This window comes from Triticum urartu, chromosome 7A (genome assembly GCF_056163025.1).
Source record: "Triticum urartu cultivar PI428250 chromosome 7A, HENAU_Tu73, whole genome shotgun sequence".
Lineage (NCBI taxonomy): Eukaryota > Viridiplantae > Streptophyta > Magnoliopsida > Poales > Poaceae > Triticum > Triticum urartu.
Window position 1 is genome coordinate 418,503,545 of NC_141879.1, and position 20,883 is coordinate 418,524,427.

Consider the following 20,883-nt stretch of genomic DNA (forward strand, 5'->3'; position numbering starts at 1 on the left):
GCTAGAATTGTATTATCCGGAAACATAATACTTGTGTGAATACATAGACAAACTAAACGTCACTAGTGTGCCTCTACTTGACTAGCTCGTTAATCAAAGATGGTTATGTTTCCTAACCATAGACATGTGTTGTCATTTGATTAATGGGATCACATCATTAGGAGAATGATGTGATTGACATGACCCATTCCATTAGCTTAGCACCCGATCGTTTAGTATGTTGCTATTGCTTTCTTCATGACTTATACATGTTCCTATGACTATGAGATTATGCAACTCCCGTTTGCCGGAGGAACACTTTGTGTCCTACCAAACGTCACAACGTAACTAGGTGATTATAAAGGAGCTCTACAGGTGTCTCCAAAGGTACATGTTGGGTTGGCGTATTTCGAGATTAGGATTTGTCACTCCGATTGTCGGAGAGGTATCTCTGGGCCCTCTCGGTAATGCACATCACATAAGCCTTGCAAGCATTGCAACTAATGAGTTAGTTGCGAGATGATGTATTACGAAACGAGTAAAGAGACTTGCCAGTAATGAGATTGAACTAGGTATTGAGATACCGACGATCGAATCTCGGGCAAGTAACATACCGATGACAAAGGGAACAAAGTATGTTGTTATGCGGTCTGACCGATAAAAGATCTTCGTAGAATATGTGGGAGCCAATATGAGCATCCAGGTTCCGCTATTGGTTATTGACCGGAGACATGTCTCGGTCATGTCTACATTGTTCTCGAACCCGTAGGGTCCGCACGCTTAACGTTACGATGACAGTTTCATTATGAGTTTATATATTTTGATGTACCGAAGTTTGTTCGGAATCCCGGATGTGATCACGAACATGACGAGGAGTCTCTAAATGGTCGAGACATAAAGATTGATATATTGGACGGCTATATTCGGACACCGGAAGTGTTCCAGGTGATTTCGGAGAAAACCGGAGTGCCGGAGGGTTACCGGAACCCCCCGGGAGAAGTAATGGGCTTTATGGGCCCTAGTGGAGAGAGAGAGGGGCGGCCAGGGTGGGCCGCGCGCCCCCTCCCCCTCTGGTCCGAATTGGACTAGGAGAGGGGGGCGGCGCCCCCCTTTCCTTCTCCCTCTCCCCCTTCCTTTCCCCCTCCTAGTAGGAGTAGGAAAGAGGGGAGTCCTACTCCTACTAGGAGGAGGACTCCTCCTCCTTGGCGCGCCCCAAGGGCTTACCGGCCTCCCCCTTGCTCCTTTATATACAGGGGCAGGGGGGCACCTCTAGACACACAAGTTGATCTTCAAGATCGTTCTCTTAGCCGTGTGCGGTGCCCCCTTCCACCATAGTCCTCGATAATATTGTAGTGGTGCTTAGGCGAAGCCCTGCGACAGTAGAACATCAAGATCGTCACCACGCCGTCGTGCTGACGGAACTCTTCCCCGACACTTTGCTGGATCGGAGTCCGGGGATCGTCATCGAGCTGAACGTGTGCTAGAACTCGGAGGTGCCGTAGTTTCGGTGCTTGATCGGTCGGGCCGTGAAGACGTACGACTACATCAACCGCGTTGTCATAACGCTTCCGCTGTCGGTCTACGAGGGTACGTACACTACACTCTCCCCTCTCGTTGCTATGCATCACCATGATCTTGCGTGTGCGTAGGAAAATTTTGAAATTACTACGTTCCCCAACAGTGGCATCCGAGCCTAGTTTTATGCGTTGATGTTGTGCACGAGTAGAACACAAGTGAGTTGTGGGCGATATAAGTCATACTGCTTACCAGCATGTCATACTTTGGTTCGGCGGTATTGTTGGATGAAGCGGCCCGGACCGACATTACGCATACGCTTACGCGAGACTGGTTCTACCGACGTGCTTTGCACACAGGTGGCTGGCGGGTGTCAGTTTCTCCAACTTTAGTTGAACCGAGTGTGCCTACGCCCGGTCCTTGCGAAGGTTAAAACAGCACCAACTTGACAAACTATCGTTGTGGTTTTTGAATGCGTAGGTAAGATTGGTTCTTGCTTAAAGCCCGTAGCAGCCACGTAAAACTTGCAACAAACAAAGTAGAGGACGTCTAACTTGTTTTTGCAAGGCATGTTGTGATGTGATATGGTCAAGACATGATGCTAAATTTTATTGTATGAGATGATCATGTTTTGTAACCGAGTTATCGGCAACTGGCAGGAGCCATATGGTTGTTGCTTTATTGTATGCAATGCAATCGCCCTGTAATGCTTTACTTTATCACTAAGCGGTAGCGATAGTCGTAGAAGCATAAGATTGGCGAGACGACAACGATGCTACGATGGAGATCAAGGTGTCACGCCGGTGACGATGGTGATCATGACGGTGCTTCGAAGATGGAGATCGCAAGCACAAGATGATGATGGCCATATCATATCACTTATATTGATTGCATGTGATGTTTATCGTTTATGCATCTTATCTTGCTTTGATTGACGGTAGCATTTTAAGATGATCTCTCACTAATTATCAAGAAGTTTTCTCCCTGAGTATGCACCGTTGCGAAAGTTCTTCGTGCTGAGACACCACGTGATGATCGGGTGTGATAGGCTCTACGTTCAAATACAACGGGTGCAAAACAGTTGCACACGCGGAATACTCAGGTTATACTTGACGAGCCAAGCATATACAGATATGTCCTCGGAACACGGAGACCGAAAGGTCGAGCGTGAATCATATAGTAGATATGATCAACATAGTGATGTTCACCAATGAAACTACTCCATCTCACATGATGATCGGACATGGTTTAGTTGATTTGGATCACGTGATCACTTAGAGGATTAGAGGGATGTCTATCTAAGTGGGAGTTCTTTAGTAATATGATTAATGAAACTTAAATTTATCATGAACTTAGTACCTGATAGTATCTTGCTTGTTTATGTTTGATTGTAGATAGATGGCCCATGCTGTTGTTCCGTTGAATTTTAATGCGTTCCTTGAGAAAGCAAAGTTGAAAGATGATGGTAGCAATTACACGGACTGGGTCCGTAACTTGAGGATTATCCTCATTGCTGCACAGAAGAATTATGTCCTGGAAGCACCGCTGGGTGCCAGGCCTGCTGCTGGAGCAACACCAGATGTTATGAACGTCTGGCAGAGCAAAGCTGATGACTACTCAATAGTTCAGTGTGCCATGCTTTACGGCTTAGAATCGGGACTTCAATGATGTTTTGAACGTCATGGAGCATATGAGATGTTCCAGGAGTTGAAGTTAATATTTCAAGCAAATGCCCGGATTGAGAGATATGAAGTCTCCAATAAGTTCTATAGCTGCAAGATGGAGGAGAACAGTTCTGTCAGTGAGCATATACTCAAAATGTCTGGGTATAATAATCACTTGATTCAATTGGGAGTTAATCTTCCAGATGATTGCGTCATCGACAGAATTCTCCAATCACTTCCACCTAGCTACAAGAGCTTCGTGATGAACTATAATATGCAAGGGATGGTTAAGACAATTCCTGAGCTCTTCGCAATGCTGAAAGCTGCGGAGGTAGAAATCAAGAAGGAGCATCAAGTGTTGATGGTCAACAAGACCACTAGTTTCAAGAAAAGGGGTAAAGGGAAGAAGAAGGGGAACTTCAAAAAGAACAGCAAGAAAGTTGCTGCTCAGGAGAAGAAACCCAAATCTAGGCCTAAGCCTGAAACTGAGTGCTTCTACTGCAAGCAGACTGGTCACTGGAAGCGGAACTGCCCCAAGTATTTGGCGGATAAGAAGGATGGCAAGGTGAACAAAAGTATATATGATATACATGTTATTGATGTGTACCTTACTAATGCTTGCAGTAGCACCTGGGTATTTGATACTGGTTCTGTTGCTAATATTTGCAACTCGAAACAGGGACTACGGATTAAGCGAAGATTGGCTAAGGATGAGGTGACGATGCGCGTGGGAAATGGTTCCAAAGTCGATGTGATCGCGGTCGGCACGCTACCTCTACATCTACCTTCGGGATTAGTATTAGACCTAAATAATTGTTATTTGGTGCCAGCATTGAGCATGAACATTATATCTGGATCTTGTTTGATGTGAGACGGTTATTCATTTAAATCAGAGAATAATGGTTGTTCTATTTATATGAGTAATATCTTTTATGGTAATGCACCCTTGAAGAGTGGTCTATTCTTATTAAATCTCGATAGTAGTGACACACATATTCATAATGTTGAAGCAAAAAGATGCAGAGTTGATAATGATAGTGCAACTTATTTGTGGCACTGCCGTTTAGGTCATATCGGTGTAAAGCGCATGAAGAAACTCCATACTGATGGACTTTTGGAACCACTTGATTATGAATCACTTGGTACTTGCGAACCGTGCCTTATGGGCAAGATGACCAAAACACCGTTCTCCCGTACTATGGAGAGAGCAACAGATTTTTTGGAAATCATACATACAGATGTATGTGGTCCGATGAATGTTGAGGCTCGTGGCGGATATCGTTATTTTCTCACCTTCACAGATGACTTAAGTAGATATGGGTATATCTACTTAATGAAACATAAGTATGAAACATTTGAAAAGTTCAAAGAATTTCAGAGTGAAGTTGAAAATCATCGTAACAAGAAAATAAAATTCCTACGATCTGATCGTGGAGGAGAATATTTGAGTTACGAGTTTGGTGTATATTTGAAACAATGCGGAATAGTTTCACAACTCACGCCACCCGGAACACCACAGCGTAATGGTGTGTCCGAACATCGTAATCGTACTTTACTAGATATGGTGCGATCTATGATGTCTCTTACTGATTTACCGCTATCGTTTTGGGGTTATGCTTTAGAGATGGCTACATTCATGTTAAATAGGGCACCATCAAAATCCGTTGAGACGACGCCTTATGAACTGTGGTTTGGCAAGAAACCAAAGTTGTCGTTTCTGAAAGTTTGGGGCTGCGATGCTTATGTGAAAAAGCTTCAACCTGATAAGCTCGAACCCAAATCAGAGAAATGTGTCTTCATAGGATATCCAAAAGAAACTATTGGATACACCTTCTATCACAGATCCGAAGGCAAGACTTTTGTTGCTAAATTCGGAAACTTTCTAGAGAAGGAGTTTCTCTCGAAAGAAGTGAGTGGGAGGAAAGTAGAACTTGATGAGGTAACTGTACCTGCTCCCTTATTGGAAAGTAGTACATCATAGAAACCGGTTTCTGTGACACCTACACCAATTAGTGAGGAAGCTAATGATAATGATCATGAAACTTCAGAACAAGTTACTACTGAACCTCGTAGATCAACCGGAGTAAGATCCGCACCAGTGGTACAGTAATCCTGTTCTGGAAGTCATGCTACTAGATCATGATGAACCTACGAACTATGAAGAAGCGATGGTGAGCCCAGATTCCACAAAATGGCTTGAAGCCATGAAATCTGAGATGGGATCCATGTATGAGAACAAAGTATGGACTTTGGTTGACTTGCCCAAAGATCGGCAAGCAATTGAGAATAAATGGATCTTCAAGAAGAAGACTGACGCTGACGGTAATGTTACTGTCTACAAAGCTCGACTTGTCGCAAAAGGTTTTCGACAAGTTCAAGGGTTTGACTACGATGAGACCTTCTCACCCGTAGCGATGCTTAAGTCTGTCCGAATCATGTTAGCAATTGCCGCATTTTATGATTATGAAATTTGTCAGATGGATGTCAAAACTGCATTCCTGAATGGATTTCTGGAAGAAGAGTTGTATATGATGCACCCAGAAGGTTTTGTCAATCCAAAGGGAGCTAACAAAGTGTGCAAGCTCCAGTGATCCATTTATGGACTGGTGCAAGCCTCTCGGAGTTGGAATAAACGCTTTGATAATGTGATCAAAGCATTTGGTTTTGTACAGACTTTTGGAGAAGCCTGTATTTACAAGAAAGTGAGTGGGAGCTCTATAGCATTTCTGATATTATATGTAGATGACATATTACTAATCGGAAATGATATAGAATTTCTGGATAGCATAAAGGGATACTTTAATAAGAGTTTTTCAATGAAAGACCTCGGTGAAGCTGCTTACATATTGGGCATTAAGATCTATAGAGATAGATCAAGACGCTTAATTGGACTTTCACAAAGCACATACCTTGACAAAATTTTGAAGAAGTTCAAAATGGATCAAGCAAAGAAAGGATTCTTGCCTGTGTTACAAGGTGTGAAATTGAGTAATACTCAATGCCCGACCACTGCAGAAGATAGAGAGAAAATGAAAGATGTTCCCTATGCTTCATCCATAGGCTCTATCATGTATGCAATGCTGTGTACCAGACCTGATGTATGTCTTGCTATAAGTCTAGCAGGGAGGTACCAAAGTAATCCGGGAGTGGATCACTGGACAGCGGTCAAGAACATCCTGAAATACCTGAAAAGGACTAAGGATATGTTTCTCGTATATGGAGGTGACAAAAAGCTCATCGTAAATGGTTACGTTGATGCAAGCTTTGACACTGATCCGGACGATTCTAAATCACAAACCGGATATGTGTTTACATTAAATGGTGGAGCTGTCAGTTGGTGCAGTTCTAAACAAAGCGTTGTGGCGGGATCTACATGTGAAGCAGAGTACATAACTGCTTCGGAAGCAGCAAAAGAAGGAGTCTGGATGAAGGAGTTCATATCCGATCTAGGTGTCATACCTAGTCCATCGGGTCCAATGAAAATCTTTTGTGACAATATTGGTGCAATTGCCTTGGCAAAGGAATCCAGATTTCACAAGAGAACCAAACACATCAAGAGACGCTTCAATTCCATCCGGGATCTAGTCCAGGTGGGAGACATAGAGATTTGCAAGATACATACGGATCTGAATGTAGCAGACCCATTGACTAAGCCTCTTCCACGAGCAAAACATGATCAGCACCAAAGCTCCATGGGTGTTAGAATCATTACTGTGTAAATCCAGATTATTGACTCTAGTGCAAGTGGGAGAATGAAGGAAATATGCCCTAGAGGCAATAATAAAGTTATTATTTATTTCCTTATATCATGATAAATGTTTATTATTCATGCTAGAATTGTATTATCCGGAAACATAATACTTGTGTGAATACATAGACAAACTAAACGTCACTAGTGTGCCTCTACTTGACTAGCTCGTTAATCAAAGATGGTTATGTTTCCTAACCATAGACATGTGTTGTCATTTGATTAACGAGATCACATCATTAGGAGAATGATGTGATTGACATGACCCATTCCATTAGCTTAGCACCCGATCGTTTAGTATGTTGCTATTGCTTTCTTCATGACTTATACATGTTCCTATGACTATGAGATTGTGCAACTCCCGTTTGCCGGAGGAACACTTTGTGTCCTACCAAACGTCACAACGTAACTGGGTGATTATAAGGGAGCTCTACAGGTGTCTCCAAAGGTACATGTTGGGTTGGCGTATTTCGAGATTAGGATTTGTCACTCCGATTGTCGGAGAGGTATCTCTGGGCCCTCTCGGTAATGCACATCACATAAGCCTTGCAAGCATTGCAACTAATGAGTTAGTTGCGAGATGATGTATTACAAAACGAGTAAAGAGACTTGCCGGTAACGAGATTGAACTAGGTATTGAGATACCGACGATCGAATCTCGGGCAAGTAACATACCGATGACAAAGGGAACAAAGTATGTTGTTATGCGGTCTGAACGATAAAAGATCTTCGTAGAATATGTGGGAGCCAATATGAGCATCCAGGTTCCTCTATTGGTTATTGACCGGAGACATGTCTCGGTCATGTCTACATTGTTCTCGAACCCGTAGGGTTCGCACGCTTAACGTTATGATGAAAGTTTCATTATGAGTTTATATATTTTGCTGTACCGAAGTTTGTTCGGAGTCCCGGATGTGATCACAGACATGACAAGGAGTCTCGAAATGGTCGAGACATAAAGATTGATATATTGGACAGCTATATTCGGACACCAGAAGTGTTCCGGGTGATTTCAGAGAAAACCGGAGTGCCGGAGGGTTACCGAAACCCCCCCGGGAGAAGTAATGGGCTTTATGGGCCCTAGTGGAGAGAGAGAGGGGCGGCCAGGGTGGGCCGCGCGCCCCCTCCCTGAAAGTGCGTTATATCGACTAGAGGGGGGGGGGGTGAATAGGCCATTTTTATGAAAGTCTTCAAAACGTGGAAGTTATGAAGACAAACAGTAGAGATATGCCTATTACTATGCAGCGGAAGTTAGACTACACTAGGCAAGCCATGGTCAATTTTCAACAGAGTGAAAGCACAGTGACAAATAGCTGTAGTGTAATAAGGACCAGGTAGGAAGATACTATGAAGCCAAACAGATCATACACTCACGTTGTGAAGACAAAAGATAGAACAGACAAGCAATGACTTCACAACGAGTGATTAGTAAGTAAAAGGAAGTGAAGATGAAACCAGTGACTCGTTGAAGACAATGATGTGTTGGACCAGTTCCAGTTGCTGTGACAACTGTACGTCTGGTTGGAGCGGCTAGGTATTTAAACCTTAGGACACACAGTCCCGGACACCCAGTCCTGAACACGCAGCTCAGGACACCAAGTCCTCACCGTATTCTCCTTGAGCTAAGGTCACATAGTCCTCGCCCAATCACTCTGGTAAGTCTTCAAGGTAGACTCCCAAACCTTCACAGACTTCGTTCACTGGCAATCCACAATGTCTCTTGGATGCTCAGAACACGACGCCTAACCGTCTGGAGGATTCACAGTCCTCAAGTGTAATAAGTCTTCTGATCACACAGACAAGAAGACTTAAGTGATGCCCAATTTACTCTGGCTCTGGGTGGTTAGGGCTTTCTCCTCGCTAGGAATTTTCTCTCTCAAAGGCTTCGAGGTGGGTTGCTCTCAAACGACAAAAGCGATACTCTCAATCTGAGCAACCAACCATTTATGGTTGTAGGGGGTGGGCTATTTATAGCCACTTGGCAACCCGACCCGATTTGTCCGAAATGACCCTGGGTCACTAAGGAACTGACACGTGTCTCAACGGTCAGATTTCAAACTCTCATGGCAACTTTACTTGGGCTACAAGCAAAGCTGACTTATCCGGCTCTGGACAAGATTCGCTCTTATTGTCTTCACTCAAAGTCATAGGTTTTTGGTTTAGGAATCACTTCAGTCATTCTGACTGGTTCTCCTGGACCCCACTTAACAGTACGGTGGTTCCTATGACTCAACACAAAAGAAAAAGAACTACGAAAGATCTAAGTCTTCGAGCTCCATAGGCTTCATAACGTGTCTTCTTTTGTCATAGTCTTCAATGTGAATATCTTCATATACCAGCTTTGACTTCAATGTCTTCATACATTTTTAGGGGTCATCTCTGGTAGTAAAACCGAATCAATGAGGGACTTCTACCTGTGTTATCCCGCAATTCTCACAAACACATTAGTCCCTCAACTAGGTTTGTCGTCAATACTCCAAAACCAACTAGGGGTGGCACTAGATGCACTTACAATCTCCCCCTTTTTGGTGATTGATGACAAACTAGTTGAAGTTTTCAACGGGGAATATAGTCTGTGAAATTGTAAAGGATAAGGAATTGTCTTCATAAGTTGCAAGGGCTGCCCCTGAAGATGTGCATATAAGTTAATTTGCTTTTGGAATGCAAATGCACATGGCAGGTTGTACTTGTGGAGATCCACTTCAGCTTATGATGACAATCCACTATGCATGTGAAAGTATATGAAGATAATGACATGCATAATGGAAAATGGACGTCTGCAGAATGAGATAAGTGCGGAATTTATCGTCGCACATGCGGAATTTATCTTCGCAAAACAGGGTGGCAAATAAGTAGCAGACGACCATCTGGTTTAAGTGTTACAACTCATAAGAACCAAATGTAAAACAAGAGTTGTAAGCACGAAGCAAAATATAAGGCACCCGCCCATATGAACCCGCTTGAAGACTATCCAACTCATATGCTTCTCCCCCTTTTGTCAGTAATGACCAAAAATGTTTGAAGACATAGAGCCTCTACTCGTTCCCATGAGGAGTAGATGAAGTAGCAGGGTTGTTGGCGTTGTTTGGCGGTGCAGAAGAGGGTGGTGGTGAAGTTGCATCGTCTTCATCCTCGATGACTCGTGCAGTTACTGTTGCGGCAGATGAAGAGAACTCAGGGTCTTCAAGTGATGGTGTGCTTCGCATCACAGCCCTTCTAGGAGGTGTGGTGTCAAACTTGAATCGCTCAGTGAAGCCATCCTCTTCAAGTTCAGCTTCAGTACACATCATTGATAGCCCTTTCCATGTACGACGACAGGTTTCATGGGTAACGAAAGCATTCTTGGTGGCAAGATTTCGAAGACGATTAACATCCACCAAGAGGCTTTTCATCTGACGCTTTAGCCAGTCATGATGCCTATCTTGTTTTTGATGAAGGGCCACAAGAAGCTCTCGGTCATTGAGAACACGAGCGCGCTTCTTGGGTCTTGAAGCAGTTGCACTGTCAGTGGCTTCAGTTGAAGTAGGGTGTGGTGCACGTGTAGTGCCAGCCAAAGGATACACCCTGGAGATGGCTTCAACACCTTCAACGTTTTGAGTGAAGCTCTGGTGTTCTGCATTCTGAAGACTCAGAGGTTGCTTGGCAGGTTCAGGATAGATGGCTTCAGCAGAGGTATCCACATCAGGCAAGAAGATCCGATGGTTGCGGGCTGAGGGCTGATACGAGATGGCAGAGTGAAGTTTGATCAGCCTCATTACCCAAGGAGCATAGAACTTTAAACCAAACAGATCTGAGCCTGATGCAGCTAGTTGGCGTATGAAGAAGTCCTGTGCGTTGAAGCATTTGCCATGAAGGATACAACACAGCAGAGTCTTCATTGCACCCTCGATCTTGGCATTTGGAGAGTGCCCTTTGATAGGCCAGAGAGTCCGCCGGATTATCTGATAGATGGTTCTGGGCAGGTACTCAAAGTCTTCAACGAAGAACTCTGTTGGATAAGGAGCATCGTGGGGCAATGGCTTCATCATGGAGAGCATCTACCTCATATTCGGTTCAGGCCTCTGGAATATGCTCTCAAGAGCTTCAGTGTGTAGTGGACAGCCTTCCTCGAAGAATTCGCCAGGAGTGGGCAGGCCGGTGAGCTCAATGATATCAAATGCATTGGCTTCGTGATGGACATTGCCGGTCATCCACTCCAGGGCCCAAGTCTTCGGATCTCTGTTGTATCCTTTGATGTGGAGGGTGGCATAGAATTGCAGCAGAAGCTCTTCATTCCAGTGCTCTTCATCAGTTACAAACTGCAGCAGACCCACTTGCTTGAAGCAATCCAACACTTCCTCTAAACAGGGCAGACCAGCAATGGCTTCAACATCAAGGCGCTTGTGCTGGAAGATGCGACCTTGGTTGTATAGGATGCATGAATAGTAGCTGCGCTGAGGATAGCTCCAGAACCTATCTGATGAAATCCTTTCCCTTAAATAGGGGTTCTTGGAGCTGTTGAAGAATGTATTATCTGCCTTGAAGCTATTGATGTTAAAGGAGCCAGGTGCTGATGCAGGACCTGGGAATCTCGGCAGCCTTGGGACTGGCTTCTGGACATGGGGCCTGTGCTCAACATGGTAATCAAATTGAGGACCTGCAGCAGACTCAGGAACAGAAGTGTCTGGATCAGTAGCTTCGCTGTCTTCTGAAGCTTTTGGTGGGGAGGGATCCACATTGGCTTCAGTGTTGGTTGTGGCGGCCTCAATATTTTCAGCCTCCGCTTGACTAGCTGGAGGGTCGGTCACAAGCACGTTCTCCTGGAGAACTGCTTCTTGGTGGAGCGTAGGAGTGGGCTCTTATGGTGCTTCTTCTGCGGCTGATGCAGCCGGAATGTCTTCAGCATAGAATTAAGGCCTTGGACCTTTGCGAAGCCTGCGGAATGCAGACGACACCTATGGGGTTGGAGTGGGCTGGTCCTCATTGTCTTCTTCCTCTTGAGGGCGATCCGCCCATGACGCATCTTGTGCAATTGGCGTCAGAGGACGACCAATGCTGATGAGTTCGCTGTGTTCATACTGAGGAAGGGCTGCATCATCTTGTACATTGTCCTGATGGCCAATGTCTTCAGCAGCGATGGGGTCGGCTGCTGGTATGTCTTCAGCTTTAGGAGCCTCTGTGGAAGCAGGCTCATGAACTGTCAGTTGTCGTTCTGCGTCAGGATAGAAGACAGAAAGGGGTTCAACCATCAAGGGCTCTGTGGGAGCAGCCCGAGCTTTCTTGATCTTTCGCTTCTTCCGAGTGGGGGCAGAAGGAGAGGCTTCAGAGTGTTTCCGCTTCCTGGCTTCAGCCTCTGCAGTTCGCGTCTTCTTGAGCTCTGAAGCGGTTGACCGGCTCTTTGTCTTCGAGCCAGTCGTTGCAGTTGGGAAGACAATTGGAACTGCTTCTTGCCTTGGTGCCTCTAGTTCAGCCATAGCAGGCTTCTTCTTCTTCTTCGCGGCCATCTTGGGGTCGATGCCAGGATGCCCAAGTGCCTTGCGCTTCTCGGCCTCATTGTAGGCCTGCACACATCTGTCTGCCAGAGTCTTCATTCGCTCCCGCGAACCTTGAGCTTCTGCACGCTTCTTCAGAAAGTTTTCCTTTAGTTCGTGCAACATGATCTTGAAGCTCTTCACTTCTTGCACGCTGAGCTTGGCCATATGCTTCTTGAACTGAGCCTTTTCATGATCAATTTTCTGCTTCAGTTCAACAATGCGCTGGGAAATTGCAAGTTCTGAAGCAATAGCGCCTTGGAAGGTGACGCTGAGGCCAACGGGCAGCTGCAGATCTTCGAAGCTGATGTTTGGTGTGGCAAACCATTCGTCGATGAAGTTGTGGATGATGGCGACATCAAAGAGAGGCAAATTGTTGAAGATTTCAGCTTCTTCTTTGCTCTTGATGAGCTGCTCGAGAGCGTCATCTCCAAGATCTTCATCACTTGACAGATCAATGGCTTCGCTGCGCAGAATGTCAGCAGCTGTGAGCTCTTTGCCGGTGTGTGGCTGAGGCATCTTGGCCTTCTGGGGCTTGGAGACGCGGAATATGTCTTCAGACTGCACACTGTCTTCAGGAGGTGCAGTTGCCAATGGCTTCGCCCTTGAGATTTTTTGTGAAGGGGCCGGCTTTGAAGCTTTTGGCTTCTTCGTCAGCTTTGGCTTCGGTACAGCAGGAGCTTCATCAGACTCAGAGTCAGCTGGAGGGTCATTCACGGCAGTCCCTTGGACTAAGATGCGGGTGATGAGGCCCTCAAGGTTGGCATACGGACCGATGATATTGGCTTCTGCGTCGCGTGTGCCATCTGCCCTTGGTGCTGAGGGACCAGGGTTGAAGTCTAACCCAAATTTCTTCTTGTTCTGCTTCGCTGATTGTTGGGCAAACTAGAAGTTGCGCTTGAACAGATTGTCGTCACGACACCAGAGTAGTGACGACGGATGTGCATCATCAGGCTGTGGCCCACGAACCATGCATGGATAGAAGCTTTGGACAATAGCTTCATCTCTGGACCTGGGTACAAGGTTCTTGTATAAGATGTCTCCCCACAGTCTTTTGATGGCACTTTTCTCAGCATACTCTTGGGTTGTGAAGCGGTATTTGAACCATTGTTCTGCCCAATAGCGTCGAATCCATTGGATTCGGGTCTTGCGCTGCCCATAATTCTCTTCAGGATCTGTTTTATACATTTCTGCCAGTTCATCAGGCAGATCTTTGGATGTTCCTCCACGTTGCTGTCTGCCCCCCTTCCTTGCTGCTGTTTCTGAAGCCATAAACTTTAACTTGAAAGGCTTCAAAACTTTCAAAGGCTTCAAAGGCTTTCTTTTGCTGGACCAACAGGAACTGGCTTCAGGAGAATTTATGTGATGCTGTAGGAATTCTGCAAATGAATGCAGACTATGAGAACCAAAGGATTCTCCCACGGACATGTACCTGTGACAACATTAAGGTGCGAGGGAAGGGGAAGAGGTCATATGCATTCTCAGAAGGTTTTGAAGATTAATCAGTTTAGAAGACATTGACCTCATCGTGCGAAGACATTCACTCATAGATAAGAAGTTGGTTCCAGATTTGTACGAACCCATAGATCAGTACAAGTGAGGAATCTAACTACTTCATGAAGCACAAGTGAGTATACTAGGCATGTTATGAGATGCAGATTGAGATATCTAGCTTGTGTGAAGAGAAACTTCTTATGGTAGAAAGTGACAGAACCATGAGATCAAAAGGGGCTGTAAGAAGAAGTTTTATTTACCACACTTGGAACTGCTAGATGGAGTGGGAGATGATGCCGAGCAGTTCAATCCTCCGTGCCCTAACTTGGCGACGGAAGACACCTACGGCGACGGCGGAGAGGACGATGTCCGCGATCGGCGTGAAGACGGCGTCAGAGAGGTTGCGGCAGCGAAGCGCTTCGTCGCCGGCGTCGTCGAGAGCTAGCGGTGGCGCTAGGGTTCGTGCGAGGGTGGAAGAAGGAGATAATGACCGCAGTAAGTGTGAATTTATAGGCACAGGGGCGGCACTGTGCTATTACACAGGTGCCCCTGGCGATTCGCATCTGAGGAACGCGTGGCCAGTTTGCGGAAGTTTGGGGTTTGTTCCACGTCCCACGCACGCCTGGATTGTCGGGTGGTCGTTCCTGCTTCTCCGGATTTTATGTGGAGGTATGAGCATTGAAAATGGACTTTATGGTTGTCTCTATATCTTCTGCTGACAAGGACGCAGTGAAGACATTCGACAGTTTCAATAGAATGCATATGACTTAGAGAGATAGAATTTGAGATAGAAAGCATAGAGAGATTAGGGTCCGATCACATTCACTTAGTTCAAAAAGATTCAACCAAGAAGACATAGCTATAAGTGAATGCTGTAGAGGACAGAACACTAGTATATATATATCTATATAATCAACGTAGTGAAGATAATCATGAAGACAAGTTGAGTTCAAAGCCAAACCAAATGTGAAGACATTGCAAGGTAACGCCATGAGTGAAACACTTCAAAATAGAACGTTTGGTGGTGGCGTTACCCACAGTATAGGAAGTATTAGACCCAGACACGGCGCACAATTATCGTGGCGCTCCGAAGTCAAATTCCACATTAATGTATTCACACTTAGAATGTATGTCTTCATTGATTGAAGATATACTTTACTTTGTGTGTTGCACATCTAAGTCATCATATGCATAAGTGTTAGGATGTGTGCCTGATCACATGACATTTGAGGATTCCAGGATATTTAGCTCACACCGTAACTTGCAAAACCTCTTCTCATCCAAGGGCTTGGTGAAGATATCTGCCAATTGCTCTTCAGTGTTGACGTGTATGATATCAATGTATTCCTTCACAACATGATCTCTGAGAAAGTGATGACGAATTTCAATGTGCTTTGTCTTCGAGTGCTGAACTGGGTTGTTGGCAATCTTGATGGCGCTTTCGTTGTCGCAGTAAAGTGGCACTTGCTTCAGATGAATGCCATAGTCCTTGAGTGTTTGCTTCATCCATAGAAGCTGAGTGCAGCAAGATCCAACAACAATGTATTCAGATTCAGCAGTGGAGAGAGATACACAGTTCTGCTTCTTTGAAGACCAACATACAAGTGATCGTCCCAGAAAGTGACATGTGCCTGATGTAGACTTGCGATCAACTTTGTCACCAGCATAATCAGCATCCGAAAATCCAACCAAATCAAACTCTGAGCCCTTTGGATACCATAATCCTAGAGTTGGGGTGTGAGCCAAATATCGAAGAATTCGCTTCACAGCTAAGTGATGCGACTCCTTTGGTGCCGCTTGAAATCGAGCACACATGCAAACACTAAGCATAATATCTGGCCTAGATGCACATAGATAAAGTAAAGAACCAATCATGGAGCGATATACCTTTTGATCGAACTCTTTACCATTGTCTTCAGGACCCAGATGATGTTTGGCTGGCATTGGAGTTGTGAAGCCTTTGCAGTCTTGCATACCGAACTTCTTCAGGCAATCTTTGAGATACTTCTCTTGAGATATGAAGATGCCATTGCGTTGCTGTCGTATTTGAAGACCAAGGAAGAACTTCAGCTCCCCCATCATGGACATCTGATATTGCTCTTGCATCATATATCCAAACTCCTCACTGTACTTCTGATTGGTGCAGCCGAAGATAATGTCATCCACATATATTTGGCACACAAACAGTTCACCATCATATGTCTTCGTGAAAAGAGTGGGATCTAGGGAACCAGGTATGCAGCCTTTGCTCTTCAGGAAGTATTTGAGTGTGTCATACCAGGCCCTAGGGGCTTGTTTGAGGCCATACAGTGCCTTGTTGAGCTTGTATACCATGTCAGGATGTTTTGGATTTTCAAAGACAGGCGGTTGTGCAACATACACTTCTTCTTCAATCTTGCCATTGAGAAAGGCACTCTTCACATCCATTTGATATAGAAGTATGTTATGATGATTTGCATAGGCCAGCAATATGCGTATGGCTTCAAGCCTAGCCACAGGAGCAAATGTTTCATCGAAGTCAATGCCTTCCACTTGAGTATATCCTTGAGCAACGAGACGAGCTTTGTTTCTGACAACTTGACCATGCTCATCTTGCTTGTTGTGGTATATCCGTTTGGTGCCTATTATATTGTGCTTTCGTGGATCAGGACGCTTAACCAGTTCCCATACATTATTCAGCTCAAACTGTTGAAGCTCTTCTTGCATAGCTTGAATCCATTCAGGTTCCATGAAGGCTTCTTCAACTTTCTTGGGTTCTGATATTGAGACGAATGCGAAGTGCCCACAAAAATTTGCTAGCTGAGTTGCCTTTGAACGAGTGAGTGGACCAGGTGCATTGATGCTGTCAATTATTCTGTCAATCTGCACTTCATTGGCAACACGAGGATGTACAGGGCGAAGACTTTGCTCTTGCTAATCTGTGTTGTTGTTGGGAGGAATGTCTTCAGGCTGAGCATTGTCTTCATGTTGATCAGGTGCTGAGATGATAGGTTCTTCTTCAGGATGAGCTTCAGAAGGTATAATCTCTCCAGTTCCCATTAGCTTGAGTGATTCACTAGCTGGAATTTCATCTAGCACATTTGGCAGTTGCTCTCTTTGTGAACCATTTGTCTCATCGAACCGCACATCCACTGTTTCAACCACTTTGTAATGGAAGAGATTGAAGACTCTGTAGGAGTGCGAATCCTTTCCATATCCAAGTATAAAACCCTCATGTGCTTTTGGTGCAAACTTTGAGGTGTGGTGTGGGTCCTTGATCCAGCACCTTGCGCCAAATACTCTGAAGTAACTGACATTTGGCTTCTTGCCAGTTAGGAGTTCATAAGATGTCTTGTTCAGAAGCTTGTGAAGATAAACACGATTGATTGTATGGCTTGCAGTGTCAATGGCTTCAGTCCAGAATTTTCTTGGAGTCTTGTATTCATCTAGCATCGTTCTGGCCATCTCAATGAGTGTTCTGTTCTTGCGTTCGACGATGCCATTCTGCTGTGGCGTGTACGGAGCTGAGAATTCATGTGTGATGCCCAAGGTATCAAGATATGTATCAAGGCCAGTGTTCTTGAATTCAGTGCCATTGTCACTTCTGATGTGCTTTATCTTGGCGCCGTAATTGTTCATGGCTCGATTGGTGAAGCGTCTGAAGACATCCTGCACTTCAGTCTTGTAAAGGATTATGTGCACCCAAGTATATCTAGAGTAATCATCAACAATGACGAAGCCATAGAGGCAAGCAGTAGTAGTAAAAGTTGAGTAGTGAGTGGGACCAAAAAGATCCATGTGAAGCAGTTCGAAGGGTCGAGTAGTGGTCATGATTGTCTTCGAGGGATGTTTTGCCCTCGTCATCTTCCCTGCTTCACAGGCACCGCATAAGTGATCTTTCTTGAACTTGACGCCCTCGATGCCTATGACATGTTTCTTCTTCGCAAGGGTGTGGAGGTTCCTCATGCCAGCATGCCCAAGCCTCCAATGCCAAAGTCAGCATTCTGAAGCTTTTGCAAGAAGACATACTGCAAGTTGTGGCCCTGCTGAGAAATCTACCACATACAAATCATCTTTCCGATACCCTTCAAACACTAGAGACTTGTCAGATTCCATTAGTACCAGGCAACGATATTTTCCAAATATTACGACCATGTTCAAATCGCAAAGCATTGAGACAGACATTAAGTTGAAACCAAGGGATTCAACAAGCATGACTTTATCCATGTGTTGATCCTTTGAGATTGCAACTCTACCTAGACCCAATACCTTACTTTTACCAGTGTCAGCAAATGTGATGTGGCTCTTGTCGGATGGACATAAGGTTGAGTCCATATGAAGGCTTCTTTTGCCAGTCATGTGGTTTCTACACCCACTGTCAATAATCCATTCTGAAGACTTTGAAGACGCTGGTGTCGTACCCTTGGCACCGCGTGCCATGAAGCAGTAGGTAGGAGTGGAGTAGTCCTTGTCATTTGCATCGGTGTCGGTGATGAAATCATTGTCTTTAGTGTTGAAGATGGACTTGGCGACGTATGCTGTAGCCAGACTTGCAATGCCAGAATCAGACTCCTCCTCAGACTCCACCTCTGCCTCCTCAGAAGCGGACTCCTCTTCTGAATCCATTTCCTTGCCAACAAACGCACGTGCCTTGCCAGATGAGCTCTTATTGTGTGATGAAGACTTTGAGGAAGACTTGGAAGAAGACTTTGTGTATTTCTTCTTCTTCTTGTCGTCAGAGTCATATTCCTTGCTCTTCTTCTTCTTTCTGTTCTCATTGTCCCACTGTGGACACTCAGAGATGAAGTGTCCAGTTTTCTTGCACTTGTGGCATGTTTTCTTCTTGTAGTCATGAGCAGAAGCTTCATCATTCCTTGAGCTTGATCGTGAAGACTTTCTGAAGCCTTTCTTCTTGGTGAATTTTTGGAACTTCTTCACTAGCATTGCAAGTTCCCTTCCAATGTCTTCAGGATCATCAGAACTGCTGTCAGATTCTTCTTCAGATGAGGAAACAGTTTTTGCCTTCAAGGCATGAGTTCGCCCATAGTTTGGACCGTAGATATCTCTTTTCTCAGAAAGCTGAAACTCATGTGTGTTGAGCCTCTCAAGTATGTCAGATGGATCGAGTGTCTTGAAATCAGGACGTTCTTGAATCATCAGGGCTAGGATGTCAAACGAACTATCAAGTGATCTCAGCAGCGTCTTGACGACTACATGTTTGGTGATCTCAGTAGCACCGAGGGCTTGAAGCTCATTTGTGATGTCAGTGAGTCTGTCAAATGTGTGCTGGACATTCTCATTGTCATTTCGCTTGAAGCGGTTGAAGAGATTGCGAAGGACACTGATTCTTTGATCTCTCTGGGTTGAGATGCCTTCATTGACCTTGGAGAGCCAGTCCCAGACCAGCTTGGATGTCTTCAAAGCACTCACACGGCCATACTGTCCTTTGGTCAGATGACCACAGATGATGTTCTTGGCAGTAGAGTCCAGTTGAACGAATTTCTTGACATCAGCAGCAGTGACACCTTCTCCAGCCTTGGGAACGCCGTTCTCGACGACATACCATAGGTCGACGTCAATGGCTTCAAGATGCATAGGCATCTTATTCTTCCAGTAGGGATATTCAGTTCCATCAAAGACGGGGCACGCAGCGGAGACTTTAATTATCCCTGCAGTCGACATAGCTAAAACTCCAGGTGGTTAAACCGAACAGAACAAGGGAGCACTTTGCTCTGATACCAATTGAAAGTGCGTTATATCGACTAGAGGGGGGGTGAATAGGCGATTTTTATGAAAGTCTTCAAAACGTGGAAGTTATGAAGACAAAAAGTAGAGATATGCCTATTACTATGCAGCGGAAGTTAGACTACACTAGGCAAGCCATGGTCAAGTATCAACAGAGTGAAAGCACAGTGACAAATAGCTGTAGTGTAATAAGGATCAGGTAGGAAGATACTATGAAGCCAAACAGATCATACACTCACGTTGTGAAGACAAAAGATAGAACATACAAGCAATGACTTCACAACGAGTGATCAGTAAGTAAAAGGAAGTGAAGATGAAACCAGTGACTCGTTGAAGACAATGATGTGTTGGACCAGTTCCAGTTGCTGTGACAACTGTACGTCTGGTTGGAGCGGCTAGGTATTTAAACCTTAGGACACACAGTCCCGGACACCCAGTCCTGAACACGCAGCTCAGGACACCAAGTCCTCACCGTATTCTCCTTGAGCTAAGGTCACATAGTCCTCGCCCAATCACTCTGGTAAGTCTTCAAGGTAGACTCCCAAACCTTCACAGACTTCGTTCACTCGCAATCCACAATGTCTCTTGGATGCTCAGAACGCGACGCCTAACCGTCTGGAGGATTCACAGTCCTCAAGTGTAATAAGTCTTCTGATCACACAGACAAGAAGACTTAAGTGATGCCCAATTTACTCTGGCTCTGGGTGGTTAGGGCTTTCTCCTCGCTAGGAATTTTCTCTCTCAAAGGCTTCGAGGTGGGTTGCTCTCAAACGACAAAAGCCGTACTCTCAATCTGAGCAGCCAACCATTTATGGTTGTAGGGGGTGGGCTATTTATAGCCACTTGGCAACCCGACCTGATTTGTCCGAAATGACCCTGGGTCACTAAGGAACTGACACGTGTCTCAACGGTCAGATTTCAAACTCTCATGGCAACTTTACTTGGGCTACAAGCAAAGCTGACTTGTCCGGCTCTGGACAAGATTCGCTCTCATTGTCTTCACTCGAAGACATAGGTTTTTGGTTTAGGCATCACTTCAGTCATTCTGACTGGTTCTCCTGGACCCCACTTAACAGTACGGTGGTTCCTATGACTCAACACAAAAGAAAAATAACTACGAAAGATCTAAGTCTTCGAGCTCCATAGGCTTCATAACGTGTCTTCTTTTGTCATAGTCTTCAATGTGAATATCTTCATATACCACCTTTGACTTCAATGTCTTCATACATTTTTAGGGGTCATCTCTGGT